At 39.5% G+C, this 21,404-nt stretch overlaps 1 pseudogene; it reads right to left on the minus strand.

Moving 5' to 3' along the window:
- Positions 1-345: 345 nt before the first annotated feature.
- The window catches only part of LOC114264420 (protein CLMP1 pseudogene), a 56,889-nt pseudogene continuing 35,830 nt past the window's right edge, over positions 346-21,404 (minus strand).

Consider the following 21,404-nt stretch of genomic DNA (forward strand, 5'->3'; position numbering starts at 1 on the left):
ACAAATTTGTGAAGATCATTGTATCCTAGGAGATAGATGTCGCTCAACCGTAAGCACCGTAGCGGGGCGAATCTGTCTTAAGGACAGAGTGTCACACACTCGACTTGGTCTTTTAATTTTTAATTCGGTTCGATAAATAAATTCGGTACGTTATTTATTTATTTGTTTGACTTTGTTTCAATTTATTTTATATACACAGAAGATTGTTCTAACACCTTCTTCGCGTCTCCTTCAATAACATCACCATTGGAGCATGGTTCTTAAAAACTATGGAAATGTCAGTTTCAGAAGAACCGGCAAGCTTACATCACTCAACAACATCATCTAGATTCTTTGTCCACCTATTCAACCCTCGCACTTGGAACTTTTAGCTCTCTGCTCTTCCAATTTCTCCTACATCACAGTTGTGACTTTCATTTTCTCCTCTGCACTATCAAAAAGTTCAATAATTTCAATAGGATCCCATTTTGAAATATCTTCTTTCTTAGAAAGTATACAAGACCAATGTAGTTTTGCCATTTCAAATTGTTGTTGTCCCAATGCAAGTAACCCCTCAAAAATCTGGTTTAATCAAGAGTGCATCCTAGTATTTCTCTCTTGCCAGAAAGTATTTTTTCCTCACCCAGCCGTAAACTATTTGGAATTGTGTTGCAACCACCTCTTTTGCCCTAAGTCATTAATTGGAATATGGTTCCTCGCAGCACACATATGAACATTTCCTTAATTAAGGAAAGCAAGTGCAACAACTTCTTGGAATTTTAAGACAGCCTTATCAAAAAGGCTTTGAGCCTCTTCAGTCGTTACTATCTCTTCAAGTAACACTTCTCTATCCCAAGCTCGTGAAGGTCAATATGCACATTTGGGTCAATACCAACGTGGGTCTGGAGTAACTGAGCAAATTCAAATAACCATTCATCCATCTCCACTTCTTTGCACTCGGGATCTTCTGAAGCTCTAGTTTTTTTCCTTTGGATTTGGAGCTTCTTTTTCTCGATTATCAATCTCAACATCCACAATTTCAACAACAGACTCACCCAGAGAAGATTGTGAGCCAATCTCATCTCTTTTGATCGCCTCACTCTTAAGAGGTCTCTCATCCTCCTCTTCCAAAATATGGGTTCTTACTCAGGACTCACCTCAACAATATACAACCTCAACATTCCAATTGAGTTAGTCTTGTCTGTTTCCGGGTTGTTTGGAATGACGCTATCAACACATGACTCTGCCAATCTGAGTTCACTGGAACACGTTATAGTCACCGAATCACCATCATTATCCTTATATTTAATTTAATCAAAACTGACTTTGAAGATGGAAAGGGTTTTTACAATCTCCCTCAACACTTTAAAATTGCAAGTCACAGGGATTTGAACGAGCCTTATGTCATGATCATAAATAAGCTTCAATGGCCTAATTCCAGTCTCTGACGTCTAACCACGAGTATGTAATGATACTGACAAAGATGTATATTCCTTTTGGTTATCCTTAATGGCATTCAATTTGATAAAACCATTTGAGGCTTCAAAACAATCTTTTGCGATTGGGTTTTGATTTCAGGACCATTTTCAACAGGTGGAACTAATTGGGGCTTATTCGGTTTATTGTTAGGCAATACAATTGTAGGGGGTCAGAAGTTAAGGTCAAAATTATGTATAGACCTAAGTGCAGAGGTCGCCCCTGTTAGGCGACCATGAATGATTAAAGGAGAATGGGCCAAACCCCAAGGAAAGTGGATCTGTAGTGGGCCGAAGCAAATCGAACCCGCCAAGAGTCTGAACAAACTCCATGAAGAAAAATGTGTAAGTCAAGTTAAAGAGGCAACACTTGCAATGGTCAAGTCCATTCCTAGTATTGTCAACGCCGCCATTTGAAGTTGCTAAGGGAAAGAGAAAACCGGAACAACTAAGTTGCAAAGGCAACACTTGCAACGGTCGAGTTGCTGAGGTACTTTGTCGGCGCCACCATTTAAACTTGCCATAGGAAACAGCTGCTGCCGCAACTAACTTGCAGAGGGAAGACTCCACCAAGGTGATAGCAGCCTTTGAGACAAACTTCCCCTCTACAAATAGAGGCTAATGCTTGGGACCAATAGCAAGCCCCAAGGCATTACTAGCCTAGTGTTAATAGAAGGCCCCTAAAGTCATCATTAGCTCGACGCTGATAACTGGCCCCGAAGCTCATTAACTTGGAGCTGATAGTAGGGTCCAAAGCTTACTGGTTGGATCTGATAGCAGGCCCAAAAATACCAATATACAGCAGTAACCCCACGAAAATTAAAGTAGGGCAGCTCGAGAGTAAGGGACTCTTTTTCCATTTATCGAGGTCATGGACTTGCCTTGGTTGCACAGGAAGGACCAAGGAAGCCCCCTCGGACTTGGTACTAAGGCACAATATGATTGATAGCTGTGGCCTTTGCCCTGGGAAGTTGGGGAGTTTGTGATTAAGTGTCTAAGGGTAGAGGCTTCGCTGAGGTGAACACGAAACATAACTAATAATAGGCTATGGAGTGTTGAGAATACATGTCTTGCCTAAACTGAACTGAGAAGGCAAGTGCAGTGACAAACCTTACCACCACAAGTGCACTTGCTGAGGTTCAAGCTGAGAAGACAAGTTGCTCCCGTCGCAAGTGTACTTGCTGAGGCATCTGTACCAAACAAATAGTACATAGTACATGCAGAGAGACACGTGAAACCTTCAGCCTAGTTGTCTAAGGTAGAATATTCCATGTGATTCTTAAGACACATGTCTTCACTTTATTTGGCCACTTATATTCTATTGATGTCAAGGAAAAGCGTATAAATAGGGCCGGAGAGCTTAATTGTGGGCTCTTTTGCTTCCGATATTTTTGGGTTAAAAAAGTTATAAACAGTGAAAAAGTACGAAAGAGAGAGAGAGATTAATTCGGTGGTTTGGTTTGGTTTTGTTTTGTTGGGATAGGGAAGAGTGAGAAGAGATCTGGACAGGGGTGTGGTATGGTATGAGAGTTGGGTGTCTTGGGCTTTCGTCGTCGTCGTCGTCTTCGTAGAATCGAGAACGCTTTTGATCCGTTTAACCAGTTGGGTACGCCAAGTCAGCAGAGAGAAAAATTAATTCTCAGCCACAAGTTCTATGTGGCCTTGAGATCTTCCCTTTGACTTTCCTTTTTTTTCCTCTTTTTATTCTCCACTCCCTCCACCTTCTCCACCAAAGTGGACGGCTCTTCTTTCCTAACTCAGCATTTTATTTTTTTTTATAATTAGCTCCTTAATTTTACCTCTAAAACAAATAAATTTAAATTTTTAAATGAGTTGCGTTAGAAATCCTAAATAATCTATCAAATTTTCTATTAAATTTCTTACATAGGTGTGATACCTATACATATATGAATTTGTGTGGATATCACACTCATAAAAAAAGTTTAGTAAAAAATTTGATAAATTATTTGAGATTCATATAATTTTTCTTTTTAAAAATATATATTATATAATAATTGATGTTTCACATACCTACCATAAGATTTCATGTTAATTTTCAAACTTTATAATTTTTTTTAACTTGTATTATTTTTCTCTTTTTCAACCATGATGCAATCTATCACAAAAGAAATTTTATAAAAACAAAAACTAAAAAATATGAAAGTACCAAATTTAATCTTTGGATAAATTGCACTTACATCCCCTGAGATTTGGATTTAATACATATCGCTCCCTAACGTTTGGAAAATTACACTAACCCTTATGTCATTGTAAGTATTTAGAAGGAATCAAAACATTGAATTTATGCACTGTTTCTTTTCTTACTTGCTTTACTTACTATGTTCTTTTTTTTCCTTTCTTTTGCTTTACTTTTTTTTTTCAATGTAATTTCCTCTATTTTTCTACTAGGAGTTGTTGTCTTTTATATAAGAAGGGAGATTTGTAAAATGAGACTATTACCATAGTAGTGATAATGTAATTTTAAAAACGTCAAGGGATATAATGTAATTGAACCAAATTTTTAGGAGGTGTCAGTGTAATTTATCCTTAATTTTTTTAATATTCTTTTAAGTACATAGTGTCTTTATTTACTTTTATTAGTTTAATATATAATATGACTTAGATAGTAAATAAAATATAATTAAAAAATAATAATAATATATTTTTAAGTGAATTTCAATAATAAAAATAATAATTCTTACACCACTTACAACAAATGACAAGTACACATACATGACCAGTCATATTCAAAAACTAATTATAATGAATCTTATGTTTTTCTAAGTATAGTAATTGTTATATCCACTATAGCGACCCCGGTCTTTTCTCTTTAGATTAGTATATCCGGACTTAGGTTCCGTGGATCCTGTCATTATTTATTGGTTGTTGTTGTCCTTTAATCTCTTTGTATTTGAAGTATAAGGTGTGTCGGGCGGGTCTGTTACAGGTTGGTTGAGTTTAGATGCCAATAGGTGATGCCCAGATTTTGGCCTTTACGCTCGAGCCGAAGTATTAACGCTCGAGCGGGCCCTTTGTTGATGCTTCTCCGCTCGAGCGGGATTTTTGACGCTCGAGCGTGATTTTCCATCTCCCAATATTTTACCCTGCAGTTCGTCCGCTCGAGCGGTAGTTTTTACGCTCGAGCGTGATCCCTTGTTTTGTTCCTACGCTCGAGCGGAGAGTTTGATGCTCGAGCGGGTGCCAGCGCCTGCAAAACTTCTGGAAGTGTGCAATCGACGCTCGAGCGGATATTTTCACGCTCGAGCGTGAGTCTGTGTCTGACGCTCGAGCGGGGCTTTCTACGCTCGAGCGGGGAGTCGAATACATCAGTCCGTGATTTCACTTTTTGGATCACTTTTTGACCTACTTTTTCTTCTTAACTTTTTAAAAACCGCCTCTTGAGGGTTTCTTTCTCTTTCTCTCTCTAAACTTGTCTTCTCTCTAAGAATTGATCTACCTAGAGTGAGTATCTAACCTTGGCCCTTTATTAAAAAGTTAGAGTGGATTGAGGGCTTCGTTTTAATCTGAGAAACTTGGGATTTGGAGCACGTTGGTCTTTGGTCTTCATCTCCGTCTTCTCCATTCGGGTTATTTTCTTCGAGGTAGGGATTTCCTACTCCAATTTATAAGTTTTGTTCTAAGTTTTGGGTATTTTGATATGTTGGCAATACTTTGGTAATTTTGGGAAAAACCCTAGTTGTATTAATAAATTAATTGGTATAATTAATTTAAGGAAATTGGGGAATTGGGTTAAATTCATGAAATTGAGGAGTTTATTAATTAAATGGTGTAGTTGATTTGTTTAGTTACTCACCTATGAAATTGTTGGAATTATATTAGTTGATGTATTTATTTTCAGTTTATAAATAACTGTTTTGGGCTATCGGTGGAGGTTAGCCGTGATTGTTGTAGACACTGCATGTGGATTAGGGATAACTGAAACTAATCATTGATTAAGACATTAATTTTGGCTGCTGAATTAATACAGGCATTATGTGTATTGATTGTGTGTTGTATATGTTATGTGTTTGCATACATTGTTTTGTGTGGGAGGAGATAGGGGATGTACTCCACGGTTTAGGGGAAGATAGGGGATGGACCTCTAAACCGGATTTTGTTTGGGAGGAGATAGGGGATGGACTCCATTAGCCACACTTTTGTGTGTGCTTATTTATATTGAAGTGTTTTATTGATACAGCACTAAAATGTGTATCAAACTGGAAGTATGAAGTGTTTGATTTGAGCCTGAGTCTCATCTGTTTGTTGACACTGGATGAATGTGAATATATTATGTATGGTTCACTGTTGTAAGATTGGCCAGGTTCTGTGCCATATTGATAATGTTGGAAAGTAAAACATGTCTTAGACATTAGTGTCATGAAACTGTATAATGATGTAATTAATTATATTGGTTAACCATCTATTGAATTCCTTAGCTTTATTCATTGCTTATAATTGGTTTAGTATATTTCTACTGGGCTGTGGCTCACCCTTTATGGGAACATCATTTTCAGGTTCAGGTGATAAGCTACCTCCAAGGACTTAGCTTGGAATTTTGAAGATTTATCTTTAGTTATTTGTTTTATTTTGTTATTTTGAGATTACATGTAACTATTCAAGCCTGGGGCTTAACTTGTAAATGAGTTAGTACTCATCTTTTTTGTATCCAAGTGCTAGCTTGGAAAGATGTAAGCCCTTAGGGCATTTATTTTGATGTCGCATGTGATGTCTTTCAATAAGAACACTCTGATGTATGGTACAATGGTTGGTTTTCTTGATTAAAGTTATGTATGTAATGGGTTTATTTTGAGGGCGTTACAAATTGGTATCAGAGCGTACCGGGTTCGAATACTTTGGGTACGTGGGAGGTGATTAGTATCACAATGGGTTCGTCTCGCTTGATAGAGACTTAGATGTACTGTTATGTGCTTATATGATAGCATGTTTATGTGATTATGTGGGTATGGAACGTAGTTTCTAGGATGTTAATTGGGCCCTTGAGTTTCTAGTAGTCTTGTTGGAAAGGCACTTGATCAATGCTGTTTCCAACCGGAACTATAGTAACGCTTCGGGACTATTATTATCCAGGAATGAAATTCGTAGGTGCTTATGTGATTATGTGCTTACGTGGAATGAATTATTTTTGTCCAATGCATTAGGACGCGAGTGTTTAGTTTCGGCACATTTATTAATGTGCTAACGTCTTTGTTTGTTTCCTTTATTAGGATGTCAGGACGAGGACGAGGACGAGGACGCGGTAGACGTGGTAGGCCGGGTAGGCAGGAGGTACCGGTGCCAGAGGAGATTCCGGCAGTTCATGAGGGAATTGGCCAGGCCAATGTGGCCGAGCCAGTAGGCCAGCAGGCTATGAACGCTTTAGCCCGAGAGATAGCAGGGGCATTCAGGGAGTCAGTAGGCATTCTTAGGGCTGAGAATCAAGCCCAGGTTGTTGTTACGGATGCAGGACCTTCCTTTCTGAAGAGGGAGTTCTTCCGGTCTAATCCGGATGAATTTGTGGGTGATCCTAAAGAGCCGCTTAAGGCAGATGAATGGCTCGAACAGACAACGAAGACGTTTGAGATGCTTGGCATCGAAGACGAGGCGTTGAAGGTGACCTTGGCATCATTCCAGTTGAAGGGGGATGCGGGTCAGTGGTGGAAGTTCACTAAGGGGCGTATAGGAGGTACATGGGAGGCTTTTGTGAATGCTTTCCAGGAGAAGTTCTTATCTCCAGCAGTTAGGGAGAAGCTGAGAGACCAGTTCTGCCAGCTTAAGCAGTCGAGTTCTTCAGTGGCCGAGTTTGAGGCTGCATTTACTAGTTTGTCCAGGTTTGCACCTGAATTGGTGGCGTCTGAGGAACGCCGTTGTATTGAGTTTGAGAGGAAGTTGAGGCGTGGCCTCAAGCTGAGAGTTGGGGGAACTATGATTCGGGATTATGGGCGTTTGGTTGATGCTACAGCCCACATGGAAATCATGATGCAGGAGGAGGAGGAAGGACAGAAGGGCTCCAAGAGGAGTCAGGATGGTCAGAGTGATGGTAGGAGACAGAAGGGTTTTAATCCCCAACAGTCTCAAAGTAGCTTTTCTAGATCGACTTTTCCTGTGCCGAGTGCTAGTTCGGGGAAAGGCAGTCAAGGAGACATTACCTGCTTCAAGTGTGGCCAGCTGGGCCACAAGTCTCCAGTTTGTCGTCAGAGGGGAGGAGTGCAGAGAGCAGCATCATCTTCGGCTCGATCTCAGAGCCAGAGTCAGGGTAGAGGTCAGCCACTCTCGTGTTATCAGTGTGGTCAGCCAGGGCATATGAAAAGGTATTGCCCGCAGTTGGGTGGCACACCTGGTGCATCTGGTTTGAGGCAGATTCAGGGTCAACAGCCAGCTCAGTCGGGTCAGGGCTCGAGGGCCAATCAGGGGGCTTCATCGTCTCAGTCGGTGCAGCAATCTTATACTCCTAGGGGTGAGCAGGTTGATCAGAGGTCATCTGGGCGCGTGTATGCTGTTACCGCGCAGGATCTTGTACCGGCTCCATCTGTTGTGAGAGGTACTTTCTTGTTTTGCAACTCGGTTGCTAATGTTTTGATTGATACGGGTGCATCTCATTCCTTTGTGTCTGCTGCATTTGCATCTGTTTTGGAGTTGGAGTTAGCACAGTTAGCATCTCCTATTTGTGTAGTGTCGCCTCTTGGGGGTGAACTGATTTTGAAACACGGTGTTAGGGGTTGTGATATAGAGGTTGATTACCATAGAATCCCATTTTCCTTTGTAGTTATGCCTATGAGAGGTTTCGATGTTATTTTGGGTATGGACTGGTTATCGTCATACCGGGCAGTTATTGATTGCTACCGCCAGAGAGACACTTGTTGTACCGTGAATGGTGAGTGTTTTCATTTTCTGGGGGACCGTGTTGGTAGTGTTTTGCCACCGGGGTATGTTCCGCGAGGACGGAGTGAGCTTAGTGGTCTACTTGCTAACCTTTCGATTAGTGAGGACGGTGAGACTCAGATGGTGTTGCCAAGGGTGGTGTGTGAGTACTCGGACGTTTTTCCCGAGGATCTTGTTGGGTTGCCACCGCATCGAGAGATTGAATTCTCTATTGACTTAGTGCCCGGCACGGCGCCGATTTCTATGGCACCTTATCGTTTTGCCCCAGCTGAGTTAGTTGAGTTGAAGATCCAACTCCAGGAGTTGCTAGATAAAGGCTTTATACGTCCTAGTGTTTCGCCTTGGGGAGCACCGGCCCTCTTTGTTAAAAAGAAAGGTGGTGCTTTGAGACTTTGTATAGATTACCGGAAATTGAATCGGGCTACGGTTAAGAATAAGTACCCTATGCCTTGTATAGATGATTTGTTCGATCAGTTGAAAGGTTCCCGTTGTTTCTCGAAGATAGACTTGAGATCAGGTTATCACCAGTTGAGAGTCAGGGAGGAGGATATTCCAAAGACGGCATTCCGTACGCGGTATGGCCATTATGAGTTTTTGGTGATGCCATTTGGGCTCACCAATGCACCAGCAGTATTTATGGATTTGATGAACCGGATATTCCGAGAATTTCTAGATCGTTTTGTAGTCGTCTTCGTGGACGACATCCTTATCTATTCACCTTCAGAGGAAGAGCACGAGGAACACTTGAGGGTGGTGCTTGATTTACTTAGAGCCCATCAGCTTTATGCTAAGTTTGGGAAGTGTGAGTTCTGGCTAGAGGAAGTGAAGTTCTTAGGCCATGTAGTTTCTAGGGAAGGGGTGTCTGTTGATACATCCAACACAGAGGCAGTGCAAGATTGGGTACAGCCTAAGAGTGTGTTTGAGATCCGCAGTTTTCTGGGATTAGCTGGGTATTATCGCCGGTTTGTAAGAGATTTCTCCAGATTAGCTTCGCCTTTGACTAGATTGACTCGGAAGGGAGTCAAATTTGTTTGGAGTGAGACTTGTGAAAAGTCGTTCCAGGAGTTGAAAGTTAGACTGACCACTGCTCCAGTCTTGATTATTCCGGAGAGAGGGTTGGGTTATGCAGTCTATTGTGACGCCTCACGAGAGGGTCTTGGTTGTGTGTTGATGCAAGAGGGGAAAGTGGTTGCCTATGGCTCACGTCAGTTAAAAGTTCACGAGAAGAATTACCCTACGCATGATTTAGAGTTAGCAGCTGTGATATTTGCCTTAAAGATTTGGAGACATTATCTTTACGGTGAGAGGTTCGAGGTATTCTCGGATCATAAGAGTCTGAAATATCTGTTCACACAGAAAGACTTGAACTTGAGGCAGAGGAGGTGGATGGAATTTATTGAGGATTATGACTTTGAATTGCATTATCATCCGGGAAAGGCCAATGTGGTGGCCGACGCCCTTGGCAGGAAACCTGTTGGTGACATAACTAATATAGCCATCCGAGAGTGGGAGATGTTAGGTGCACTTGGAGAGTTTGATTTGCTTCTGGGCGAATCTGTTGAGGCTGCGGCCTTGTTTTCTGTTGTTGCGCAACCTACACTTATGACTCGAGTGTTAGAGGCTCAGAGGGGCGACCTTGAGGTAGAATCCCTCCATGAGAAGATTTCTGGTGGGAAGGTTGAGAAAGGTTTGACGGTGTATCCCGACCTGAGTGTGAGATACCGAGACCGTCTGTTTGTGCCGGAGTCTCGTCGAGAGGAGGTACTCCGAGAGTTTCATAATTCACGCCTTGCGGTGCATCCGGGAGGTACTAAGATGTATCGGGATTTGGGTCGCCAGTTTTGGTGGCGGGGTATGAAGAGAGATGTGGCAGCTTTCGTGTCTAAGTGCCTTACTTGTCAGAAAATAAAATTTAGAAAATAATCCACGTAATTGAAACATTAACATAACCATAAAACATAAATTACATAAAACAAATTGTGGTAACTCAAAACATTCGTAAAATATATTATGGTAACTCAAGGTATAATATAACTCACCTTACTATTGGCCCTTAACCTTTATTTTCTTACTCCAACCAACTCCTGGCTACTTGGTGCTACCTCTTAGTTATTGATTTGTACCCCACCTCTGTATATACTTTTTCTTTGTTTTTTTGTTGAAGCTTAGTAAATCACTTCCCTATTTATAGGCAGTGAATGTGTATCAACCATCAACATATGGCTTGCTAGGTTCGGCCACCTGTCCAACAAGTGTCAACTTGTCCTTCCCCACGTGACCCTCTAAATTGATGATCTACCAAAGCTATGAGGTGATTCACCAAAGTTATAACTATTTCGTTTTATTTATTTATTTATTTATTTATTTATTTTTTATTATTATTATTATTATTATTATTATTATTATTATTATTATTATTATTATTATTATTATTATTATTAATTAAATATTTAGGGTGTTACACAACTCATAAGCAGAAGAATAATAGAAATAAGATACTTTCATTCATCAGTGTTCGTTTACAAAAATCAACACATGCGATATACATTCACAAATGTTCATTCTAAATCTATAGTATGTGTTGCAATGTTAAGAGAATTAAAATTAAACATATAGTTATATGCCCTATCGGCTTACATCTTTCCAAGTCATTGCTTGGTTACACAAAAGTGAGCCTAGCTCAATACAATTTAAGCCCTTGGCTATACAAAAGAATATAACAAAATAAAAAAGCCCTTGCTCCCAAAGTCCCTCCAAGCTATTGCCCTGGCGAAGGCATATCACCAGCACCTGAAAATTGTTTTTTTTCCAAATAGGGTAAGCCAAAAGCCCAGTAGTAACAATCTAACTCAATAAATGAGATTTAACAAAGATATAAGTACAACGTGCATATACAATGTTTGTGACAAAATATCCATGTTTTATATAATCGTAAAGCACCAAGGTTCATAATTCAATTCATTTTCCTTCAATCCATTTCAAGTTCATTTATTTTTCTCAATTCATGAGTCAATTCCATTACCTTCCAACAATCTAATAGAGACTACAACTCAGTGGTTTTCCAATTCATTACATTACCATACAAACACTTCAAATTTGTCATTTTACAGAAATTTCGTCTGCGGGATTGGCACCTATATATACACAAGATTTCGGGACTTTCACCTTGGACATTTCGGCCAACTTAATTTCAATGGAGTCCATCTCTTATCTCCTCCCAAACAATGGAGTACATCACATTTTTCCTCCCAAATAATCATATATACAATGTATATAAAGCATAGTCATATTCAATGACAACCAACAATAGATTAGTTTCAATTTACCTAATCCTTATGCAATTTCTACAACAATCATAGCTATCCTCCACCGATAGCCTAATACAGATGTTTCTAAACAGATATATTATTCAAATTTCCATGGGTGAGAGACAACACCTATCCAACTCCACCATTTACATCAACAATCATCCAATTTCACATTACCACTATCAATTTCAATTATTTATACAAAATAACAATTTGACCCATTTAAGGCAAAACTTCATTTTTTTCAAATATCAACCCAAATGGCCCAAATCAAGTATTTGGCTACAATACAACCTCACATTCAACCCCATAGCCCTTTTATTTGACATTACCTTAGAAATCCCTCTTTTTATTTCTCAACCAAACCCTAGGTTTGCTCAAACTACTCCCAAATCCCATCATTGTTACACAATAACAAATAACTAAGCTAAAAATCATATAAAAGTGTAGAAAATCCCTACCTCAAAGAGAGAAGACGAGCCAAGCAAGAGTGAAACTTCAAAGATGCCCAAATTCAACTCTAGTCGGATCAAAATGGAGATCTTCAGATGGTCTACCTTTTTATCAAAAGGATTAGGGTGAAGAAATCACTAAAACTAGATGAAAATGTAGAGAGAGAGTGTGTGTGTTTTAGAGAGAGAGGGTCCCAACTTTAGGTTTTAGGGAGAAAAGACCTGAAAAAGTGATGTAAAAAGACATTTTTGCGATCTGATATACACAGAGTCCGCTTGAGTGCAAGAAGTGCCGCTCGAGCGTCAGATATAAAAAGTTATTTCGTTCGAGTGCAAGAAAGGCCGCTCGAGCGCCAAGACACAATGAACAAGACGCTTACTGCTCGAGTGCAATAAGTGAAGCTCGAGCACAGAAAACACTCTCCCAGTAGTTTTGCAGACCTACAAAAGTACTGAGTGTTTGTAAAGCCCGCTCGAGCGTAAGAAGTGCCGCTCGAGCGCAGGGCCAAAATTCTGGGCAACACATGGCTTGAAAAACAAGTGACCAACCTGCCCAAACACAACCACAACAACCCCAAAGCCAACTTCAAAGAGATACAAGGGAAGAAAGAGGTAAACAACAACATGAAAGCATTAAACCCGAGTCCAGAGTACTACAAGAGTCAGGTCAAAACTGGGATCGCTATAGCATATTTGCCGACCAAATCAAGTAATCGCCAAAGATTTAAAGTAAAATAATGCTAGTTATTTGGCTACTAAGTTTATTTTAGTATGCAAAAACTAGTATATCATGATTAAAACAAACTTTAGTAGCCTAAAACATGAACTAACGCTAACAAATAGTTTTTAGTCGCCTATTTTGGCATATTTAGCAATTAATTTTTTTTAGTCGCCAATAATATAACGATTATGGTTTAGACCCGACCCATTTATTACTTTCATATCCGAAAACCCGTGTATTTAACTATTGTTCAACTCATTTCCATCATATTGTTTGTTGGGTTTGGTTTTTGGGAGTTTTGATTATGTTTGAAACAGGTTGGAAAATTAGTTTTTTTCAAAGTGTTGTTGCCTAGAATTTTGCTTGTTCGCTCGAGCGACCATTCCTACGCTCGAGCGGTCTTTTACAGTCTACAAAACTACTGAGAGTTTGGGTTCTTCGCTAGGCAGTCTTTCTTGCGCTCGAGCGAACTTTTGCAGGTCTAAACTACTGAGAGGGGGTCATTGTGTGCTCGAGCGATAGTTTTGGTTGCTCAAGTGATTTCTTCATTTTGTGTCTGTCTCTCAAGCAACCATTCCTTCGCTCAAGTGGTCTGTGCGTTTATTAGTCCGAGAGGAAGCCATTTTCAGTCACTTTTTCATCTCTTTATCTCTCTAAACATTCCAAAACCCTAGATCTACTCTCTCTCTCTCTCTCTCTCTCTCTCTCTCTCTCTCTCTCTCTCTCTAGTTCTTGAACTTTTACACCAAATACTCTTAATCCGTGAGTTTCCTCACCCTAGTCCTTTGGAGAAAAACATTGAGTACGACGAGGGCTTCGTTTTAATCGGAGCATCTAGTGTTTTTGACGTTGTCAAGTTCCACCCAACTTTTCTTCATATCTTCTACTTTGAGATAGGGATTTTTTTGATTCTTTTATATAATTTTTAGCTTAATTATTTGTTCTTTCAAAAAGGTTATTTATTTGCAAATTTTTGGTAAAACCTAGGGTTTGGTTTGAATTAAAATAGGGGTTTTCCAAATTGATTCTTGAAAATGGTTATGAGAATATGGTTGTGGATGAGTTGTGTTGAAATGATGAAAATTTTTTCCTAAAAATGATTTTGGATATTGTGAAATTGGAATCATGGTTATGATGATGATGATGGTGGAATTTGATATGTAATATCACTCCCATTGTAATTGATGGAAATGTATATTTTCTTATATTAATTTATCTATTGAATAAAAATAACTGTTTTCGGCTATCAATGAAGAATAGTTTTAATTGTTGTAGACATTGCATGAGGATTAGGTTGAATTGAAACTAATATCTCATCCATTGTGCATTGAGCATCATTACATATTGAACATTGTAAATGTATTGGTTTTTGAGAAAAATAGGTGAATACCTTAGTGAATCTGGTTAGGGAGTGTGATTGTGGTTATGATGTTGGCCTGTGTGTCTTTGGTGAAAGTTTAAAAACCTGCACGGTTAGGTGCTGATCCTTCTGGTTAGTCCCGATAAAATGGCTTTGGTAGTAATTTTATAGCCTGCTGTCAGATACATACCTAGAGATTCTCAGTGTTTTGTATCCACCGCCATATTTTCTATATAAAAGGATTATTTTCATGGAGTGATATATAATATAGCATTACATTGCTTTGGAGATGGAAAAACGAGGAATGTTTGAAAAATGGCACGCATGTGCATACACCTTATGATTTTACTAAGATTCATATACTGTGTTAGAACATCTTTACTGGGCTTTGGCTCACCCTATGTAGAAAACAATTTTTAGGTGTTGATGATATACCTCCGCAAAGGACATAGCTTGGGAGGACTCAGAGCTTAAGGCTTTTTTTTATGTAATTATTTTGTTTGCGCCTCAAGCTTTACTTGTATTGAGTTTAAATCATTTTGTTGTAACCAGGCATGGTCTTAGAAAGTTGTAGTCGTTAGGACATTTCCTTATTCGATTTTATTTGCATTTTACTCTTGTATCCATGTCATATGCTATAGATTCAAAATTTAAGATTTGTGAATATATATCGCATACGTCATCTTTTGTAATCATCAATGAGAAAATGAATAGAAGATATGAGATTGTTGATCAAATGTGGCACTGTTATGTAATGGGTTAATGTTAATTATTTCGGAGCATTACCACTTGGTATTAAAGCTACCGAGTTTGAATACTTTGGGATCGTGGGAAATAGTTTTTACCACAATGGTTTCTCTTGTTAGATAATATTACGAATAGACCTGGTATACTATGTGATAACAAGCTTATGTGACTAAATGAGTATGAGATTTAATTTCTTGGATATTGATTGGATCTACGAGTTTCTAGAAGTCCTGTTAAAATAGCACTTGATCACTCCTATTTCTAACTAGAACTCTGGCAATGTCGTGAGACGGTCACTATCGAAAAAGGAAGTTCGTTTGTGTTTATGTGATTAGGTGTTTGTGTAGAGTGAATTACTTGTTGTCCACCGTATTAGGACATGAGTGAATTAGTTTTGGCACATTTGTAAATATATTAATTTGTTGGGTTACCTTTATTAGGATATCAAGACGTGGACATAGTGGTGGTAGGCGTGGTAGGCCTAGGCGGTAGAAAGTGTCGTTACCGGAAGAGAAAGGAATTAGTCAAGTCAATGTGGCCGAATCAGCAGTCAGCAAGCCATGGGTGCTTTGGCCTAGGAGATAGCTGGTGCTTTGAGGGAATCCATGGACATTCTTGGGACTAAGAATCAAGTCCAGGCCCATATTGTTGAGACAGGGCCATCTTTTCTGAAGAGAGAGTTCTTCGAATCGAATCCGGATGAGTTTTTGAGGGATCCGAAGGAGCCACTAAAGGCGAATGAGTGGCTAGAACAAATGGTGAAGACGTCCAAGATGCTTGGCATCAAGGACGATGGCTTGAGAGTGACCTTGGCATCTTTCCAATTGAAGAGTGATGCAAGTTAGTGGTGGAAATATGCGCGTAGGCGCATTGGAGTCACTTGGGAGGCCTTCGTCAATGGCTTCCACGACAAGTTCTTGCCTTCCACTACTAGGGAGAAGTTTAGAGATCGATTCTTGAAGCTCAAAAAACTGAACATGCCTGTAGTTGAGTTTGAGGCAGCTTTTGCTAGCCTCTCTAGGTTTGCATCAAAGTTGGTGGCGTTCAGGGAACACCATTGTGTAGAGTTTGAGAAAAGGCTAAGGACCGAGCTCCTATTCAAAGTGGTCAGGTCTATGATTAGGGATTATGGTCGTCTTGTGGAGGCGGCTGCTCACTTAGGGATCGTGATTTTGGCTGAGGAGGAGAGGATGAAGGGCTCTAGGCAAAGGAGTCAGGAGGTTCAGGGGAGACATGGGACAACAAGAGGCAGAGAGGTTTTACCCCACAACAGTCCCAGGAAGCACAATTCATATCCACTTTTCCTATACCGAGTTCTGGTTTAAGAGAGGAAGTCAAGGTGGGATCACTTGCTTTAAGTATGGCCAATTAGGTCACAAGATTTCAATTTGCCCGCAGAGAGGAGAAGGGCAACAGTCTGCATCGTTGGTGGCTCGTTCACAGAGCCAATGTTAGGAGAGAGGGCAACCACCTACATATTAGCAGTGTGGGCAGTCAAGGCACTTGAAGAGGTTTTGCCCTCAAACAGATGACACACCTGGTATGTCTGGTTCGAGGTGGACACATAACTATTAGCCTACCTAGTTAGCTCAAGCCTTGAGGGCCACACAGGAAGCCTCTTTGGCTCAGTTAGTTTACCAATCCTATACGCCGAGGGGTGAGCAGGTGGAGCAAAGACCTACCAGGCGTGTGTATGTTGTTACCATGCCAGATCAGTTGCCAGCACCCTCTGTTTTGAGAGGTAACTTTTTGTTGTTCAATTCGATTGCTAAGATGTTGATTGATAGTAGTGCATCACATTCCCTCATTTCGTCTACATTCGCATCAGTTTTGGGCTTAGTGGTGGCTCAGTTAGTGTCTCCACTCAAGGGAGAGTCTCTAGTTAGGGGTAAGGTTGACTTCGATTGGAGATGTTGTGGTTATGAGATAGAGATTGCTGGGCGCCGACTTTCTTTTGTATTCGTGTTGTTAGACATGTCGGGCTTCAAAGTCATTTTAGGCATGGATTGGTTGTCTTCATATCGTGCTATTATTGATTGTTACTATTAGAGAGTTACGATGTGCACCCCAAGTGGTGACTATTTTTATTTTCTGGGGGACTGAGTTGACAGAGTCTTATCATTAGTTTATGACCCTCATGGTAGGGTTAGCTTAGTTGTCTTCTTGCAGCTCTCTTAGGTAGTAAGGGTGATATGGTCCGAGTTGAATTGCTAAGGGTAGTTTCTGAATACCCAGATGTCTTTACCGAGGATCTTACTAATTTGCCACCCCACCGGGAGATTGAGTTCTCTATTGACTTAGTGCCTAGCATGGCACCAATTTCCATACCACTGTATAGATTTGGATCGGCCGAGTTGTATGAATTGAATATTCAACTCCAGGAGCTGTTAGATAAGGGCTTTATTCACCCTAGTACATCGCCTTGGGGAGCACCGACTCTCTTTTCTAATAAAAAGAATGGCACTTTACGACTGCGTATTGATTACCGGAAGCTGAACCGAGTAACTGTTAAGAAAAAGTACCCACTACCTTGTATCAATAATTTGTTAGACTTGTTAAAGGGGTCTTGTTTTTTTTTCAAAATTGATTTGAGATGAGGTTATCACTAGTTACAGGTGAAGGGAGAGGATATTCAGAAGATGGCATTCTATACGCGGTATGACCATTATGAGTTCCTAGTAATTCCTTTTGGACTTGCCAATGCATCGGCTTCGTTTATGGATTTGATGAATCGAATCTTTTATGAGTTCTTAGACCGTTTTGTGGTTGTCGTTGTTGATGACATTTTGATCTACTCACCCTCAGAGGAGAAACACGAGGAACACTTGCGGGTTTGTAGACACCCCATTTTTGGCTGCCTTTAAGACTTGGGCGCTTCATTCCGAGCACTTGATGATGAAAGTTACATTATGCAAATCGTTATGATCTTCAGCCAAAGAATTTGGTTTCGAGCTCTAATCCCAAATCTTACGCCCCATTTTGGCCAAATTATTTTAGACCTTAAAACCCTCTTTTCAAAATATTTTTCCCAATGCTTCTACGATGTTCTGAGGCTCGCATTTCGATTAAAATATTGTACTTTTTAGTAAACCGAGTAAAGACAAAGTGGAAATAAATGGAAGGGAGGTGAACTCTTTGAAAAATATTTTAAAACATCTTATTCATAGGTTTGAAGTTGAAGGAAATATGAGGCGATGGACGAAAACTAGTTGGGGAAAAAGTTAAGCATTAAACTATTAAGAAAGAAATGAGTAGCCTTCACTAAATTAGGCATATCTCTTTGTACACTTAGAATTTAGATGTGAGGCCACTACATTAGAAAGTAGACTTCTGGGGCTTCAATTTAGACTCAAGAATCACCTAAAATTGAATCCAGATGAGTGAGATATGCCCCGTTTGAAGTAGAGCTTGAGCAAGTAGGCCGGCCAGCCAATTGATGAAAAATCTAGCCAATTAGAGTGGCCAACCGGCCATGTTTCCTGGTAGACAGATATTTTGCTGCCAGTTGTCCCCCCATGTGCATGCACTGCATCAGCTGTCTTTTTCTTGATGTTTCTGACTGGAGAAGCTCACTTTCTATAAATAGAGGGCCTTCCCTTTGGTTTTAAGGTTGCAAAATCAATTTCCAAGAGCTTTTGAAAAAAAATCAAAAATCTTCTCTACTCTCCCAAATATAGATACAAGTTAGATACACCATTGGAGCTTAGAACTTGATTCTTTTGCTGAGATTTCAACTTAATTTTAGAGGTTTGAGGGTGCTTTGAATCAAGCTTGCTTAACCAAGAACATCCTCTCTTCGAGAGGTATAACCTTTGTCATCTTTCTCTTTGTTTACACCACTCTTTTCTTCACTTTTTCTTGCTATTTGTAAACTATTTTGGGCTGGTTCTAAGTGTTGGTACTTGTGATTTAAGAGCTACCAAAGGTGGAGGGGTTAACCACTCTTGCTTGAACCTTATCCCATAGTTCATATCCTTGTTCTTCCCACTTATTTCTCTGATTTTAGCCACTATTTTTTGGGCTGTTTTTGGACTATTTTTAGAGGCTAAAATATGTAATTTGAAGTTGTAAAAAGTAAAGGGGTTAGCTGCCCTTCCTTAGGCTTATTTACTATCTTTGTTCTCTTCTATTTTTACTTGCTTTTTCTAGCTTTTCCATTTAATTTTCAGCATTATTTTCTTAGTTTTTGGGGCTATTTTAATTATTTATTTAGTTTATGCGTTGAATATTTTGCTTGTGTTGTTGTAAGTCCTCATGGATTTGGGGGTTTAGGCTATAGACACCAATTCATTTGAGTTGATAGCTTTTCATTCTTTATTTTTTCATGTAAAGAGTCTCACTTTAACAATCATCTTTGCCTAATCATCTCCGCAACCTCCCTCCTTTCTTTTTTTTCCTTTGATTAAGAGTTGTCTCAAACACTTGGTTATTATTCAAAGCATGAGAAAGAGACTTTCCATACTTAATGGTTTAATCTCTTCGAAGGTTCATTATTAAGGCATTACATCTCCCTCATGCTAAGCACAACCTTTGTTTGACGCTTCTCTTTATCACTTTGCACTTAGTGGACATAGCTATCATTTGTGGAGAAAAATGAATAAAAAAGGGCAAGTTAATGAAAAGGGCTAATAAAATGGAACTAAAAGTAGTAAAAGAGCAATAAAATCAAGTCGGGTTCAATCGGACGTTAATTGAACCTATTGCGTCTCAAGTCATTACATACTCCTTTAGTGATGTTAATGATTCAAGAAGCGATGTCTACTGCTTCCCTTGAGGTAACTCCATGATAGGGAGGACGTTTTGTTGGTCTTTTCTTTTCATTTATTGAACCTTTGTCCCGTCGATTCATATATCATCATGCAACGAGTTTGTGACAATTGATGGTTTTTGAATCGAGTCTACTCCTCCTTTGATTAGTTTCATTATAGGGAGAGGTAAAAAGGATAAACATCCCCTGAAAACACTCTGTTTTTGCTCTGTTTCATTTCTGTGGCACCAAAGCAGAACTTTAAAATAGTGGCCGGCCGGCCACCATTCCATCCGGCCGACCACTTTCCAAAGCCAGTCGGCCACTCCATTTTAGGCAGACTGTGCCATTTTCATGAAAGAACAAAGAAGAAGCTAGGGCAGAAACAGATTTATTTTCTGACTACAAACGAAACAAAATCTGGCAGTAGAACAGAGGAGTTTCTAGGAGAATGTTCTTGATTGCACGTGTGGTTCTTCGACTCTTGTTCGAGTTCATCAGCTTGTAACTCTTAGACTAATAAGTGTTGAACTTGTAATAGCTAGTTAATCAATTAGTTAATTTGGCATTGTAATAATTAGTTAATTCGGACATTTAGACCCTCTTGCATGAGGACATACTTGTAATATTGTATATGTCTTCCAACCCCCATTCTTTCTCCCTTTTATTTACTCGCTTATGATGGATTGCATGTAGCATCATATTTTGATTTCATATCATCACTATGTGTAAAATACCCATGTTTGCATGCATCGGGTTCGGTTCATCATTCTTTCACAATGTTGTCATTACTTACTTCCTTGAATATGTGTGCTACTACATGTTTAAGTTGATTCATATAACATATTAAAAACTGAACCTCATGGACGCATTTTGTATGTGTATTGCATTAGTCACTTGCATAGTAGAACATGCATTTTTCTAATGATTTTATTTCTTTTGGCTTTCCTCGGTTGAGTACTAGGTGAACATTTCTTACTTTAGCATATTACATGTGTGTTGGTGTTGCCATGTCAAGCATGTTTACCATGAGGCTAAGTGCTTAGCTGATATACCTATTTGAATACCGGTGGATAACGGCTTTTTTTCACTTAAGTTGGGATGATTGGATTAATGTACATATGATATCACTTTGTCAAATGGTACATATTCAAAACACTTTTCAAAACAAACATGAAATCAAAGTATTCCAAAGTGAGTGACTTAGTCTATACTTGTGTGCATCACATAGTAAAGATAACATAATAATTGGAACAAGAGCATATACTGTACATAAGAATCACATCATGATTAGTAGAGACCGATCTTTGATCGGGTGAGTGGGGTGCTCAATTCATGACCTTCCCCTCTCATACGTTAGTTCTCGAGTCGAGAACACTTTGGTGATGACGGACAAGTGGCCTTTGGCACGAGTCACAGGTTTCCTAAATTTTCAAAATATTTAGGTAGCAACTCTGAAATCTGGCAATGCAGTCCATTTTTCGGCATTTTTTGTTAAAAATTAATTTTCCAAATATTTGTCGGACTTGGACTCTTTTGTGTTTTTTTGTTTCACATTGCACTTGCGAAACCAGATTCAGAACCACGGGAGTCTGAACTGTAGGTCTATCGTATTCGAGGAGACTAAATCCTCGGAGGAGCACGAAAAGCAAGCTACAAGGTTGTACTTGAGTTACTTAGAGCTGACTATTTGTATGCTAAGTTCGGGAGTTCTGATTGAAAGAAGTTACGTTCTT

This window comes from Camellia sinensis, chromosome 9 (assembly GCF_055761805.1).
Source record: "Camellia sinensis isolate YWXY chromosome 9, ASM5576180v1, whole genome shotgun sequence".
NCBI classification, from domain to species: Eukaryota; Viridiplantae; Streptophyta; class Magnoliopsida; order Ericales; family Theaceae; genus Camellia; species Camellia sinensis.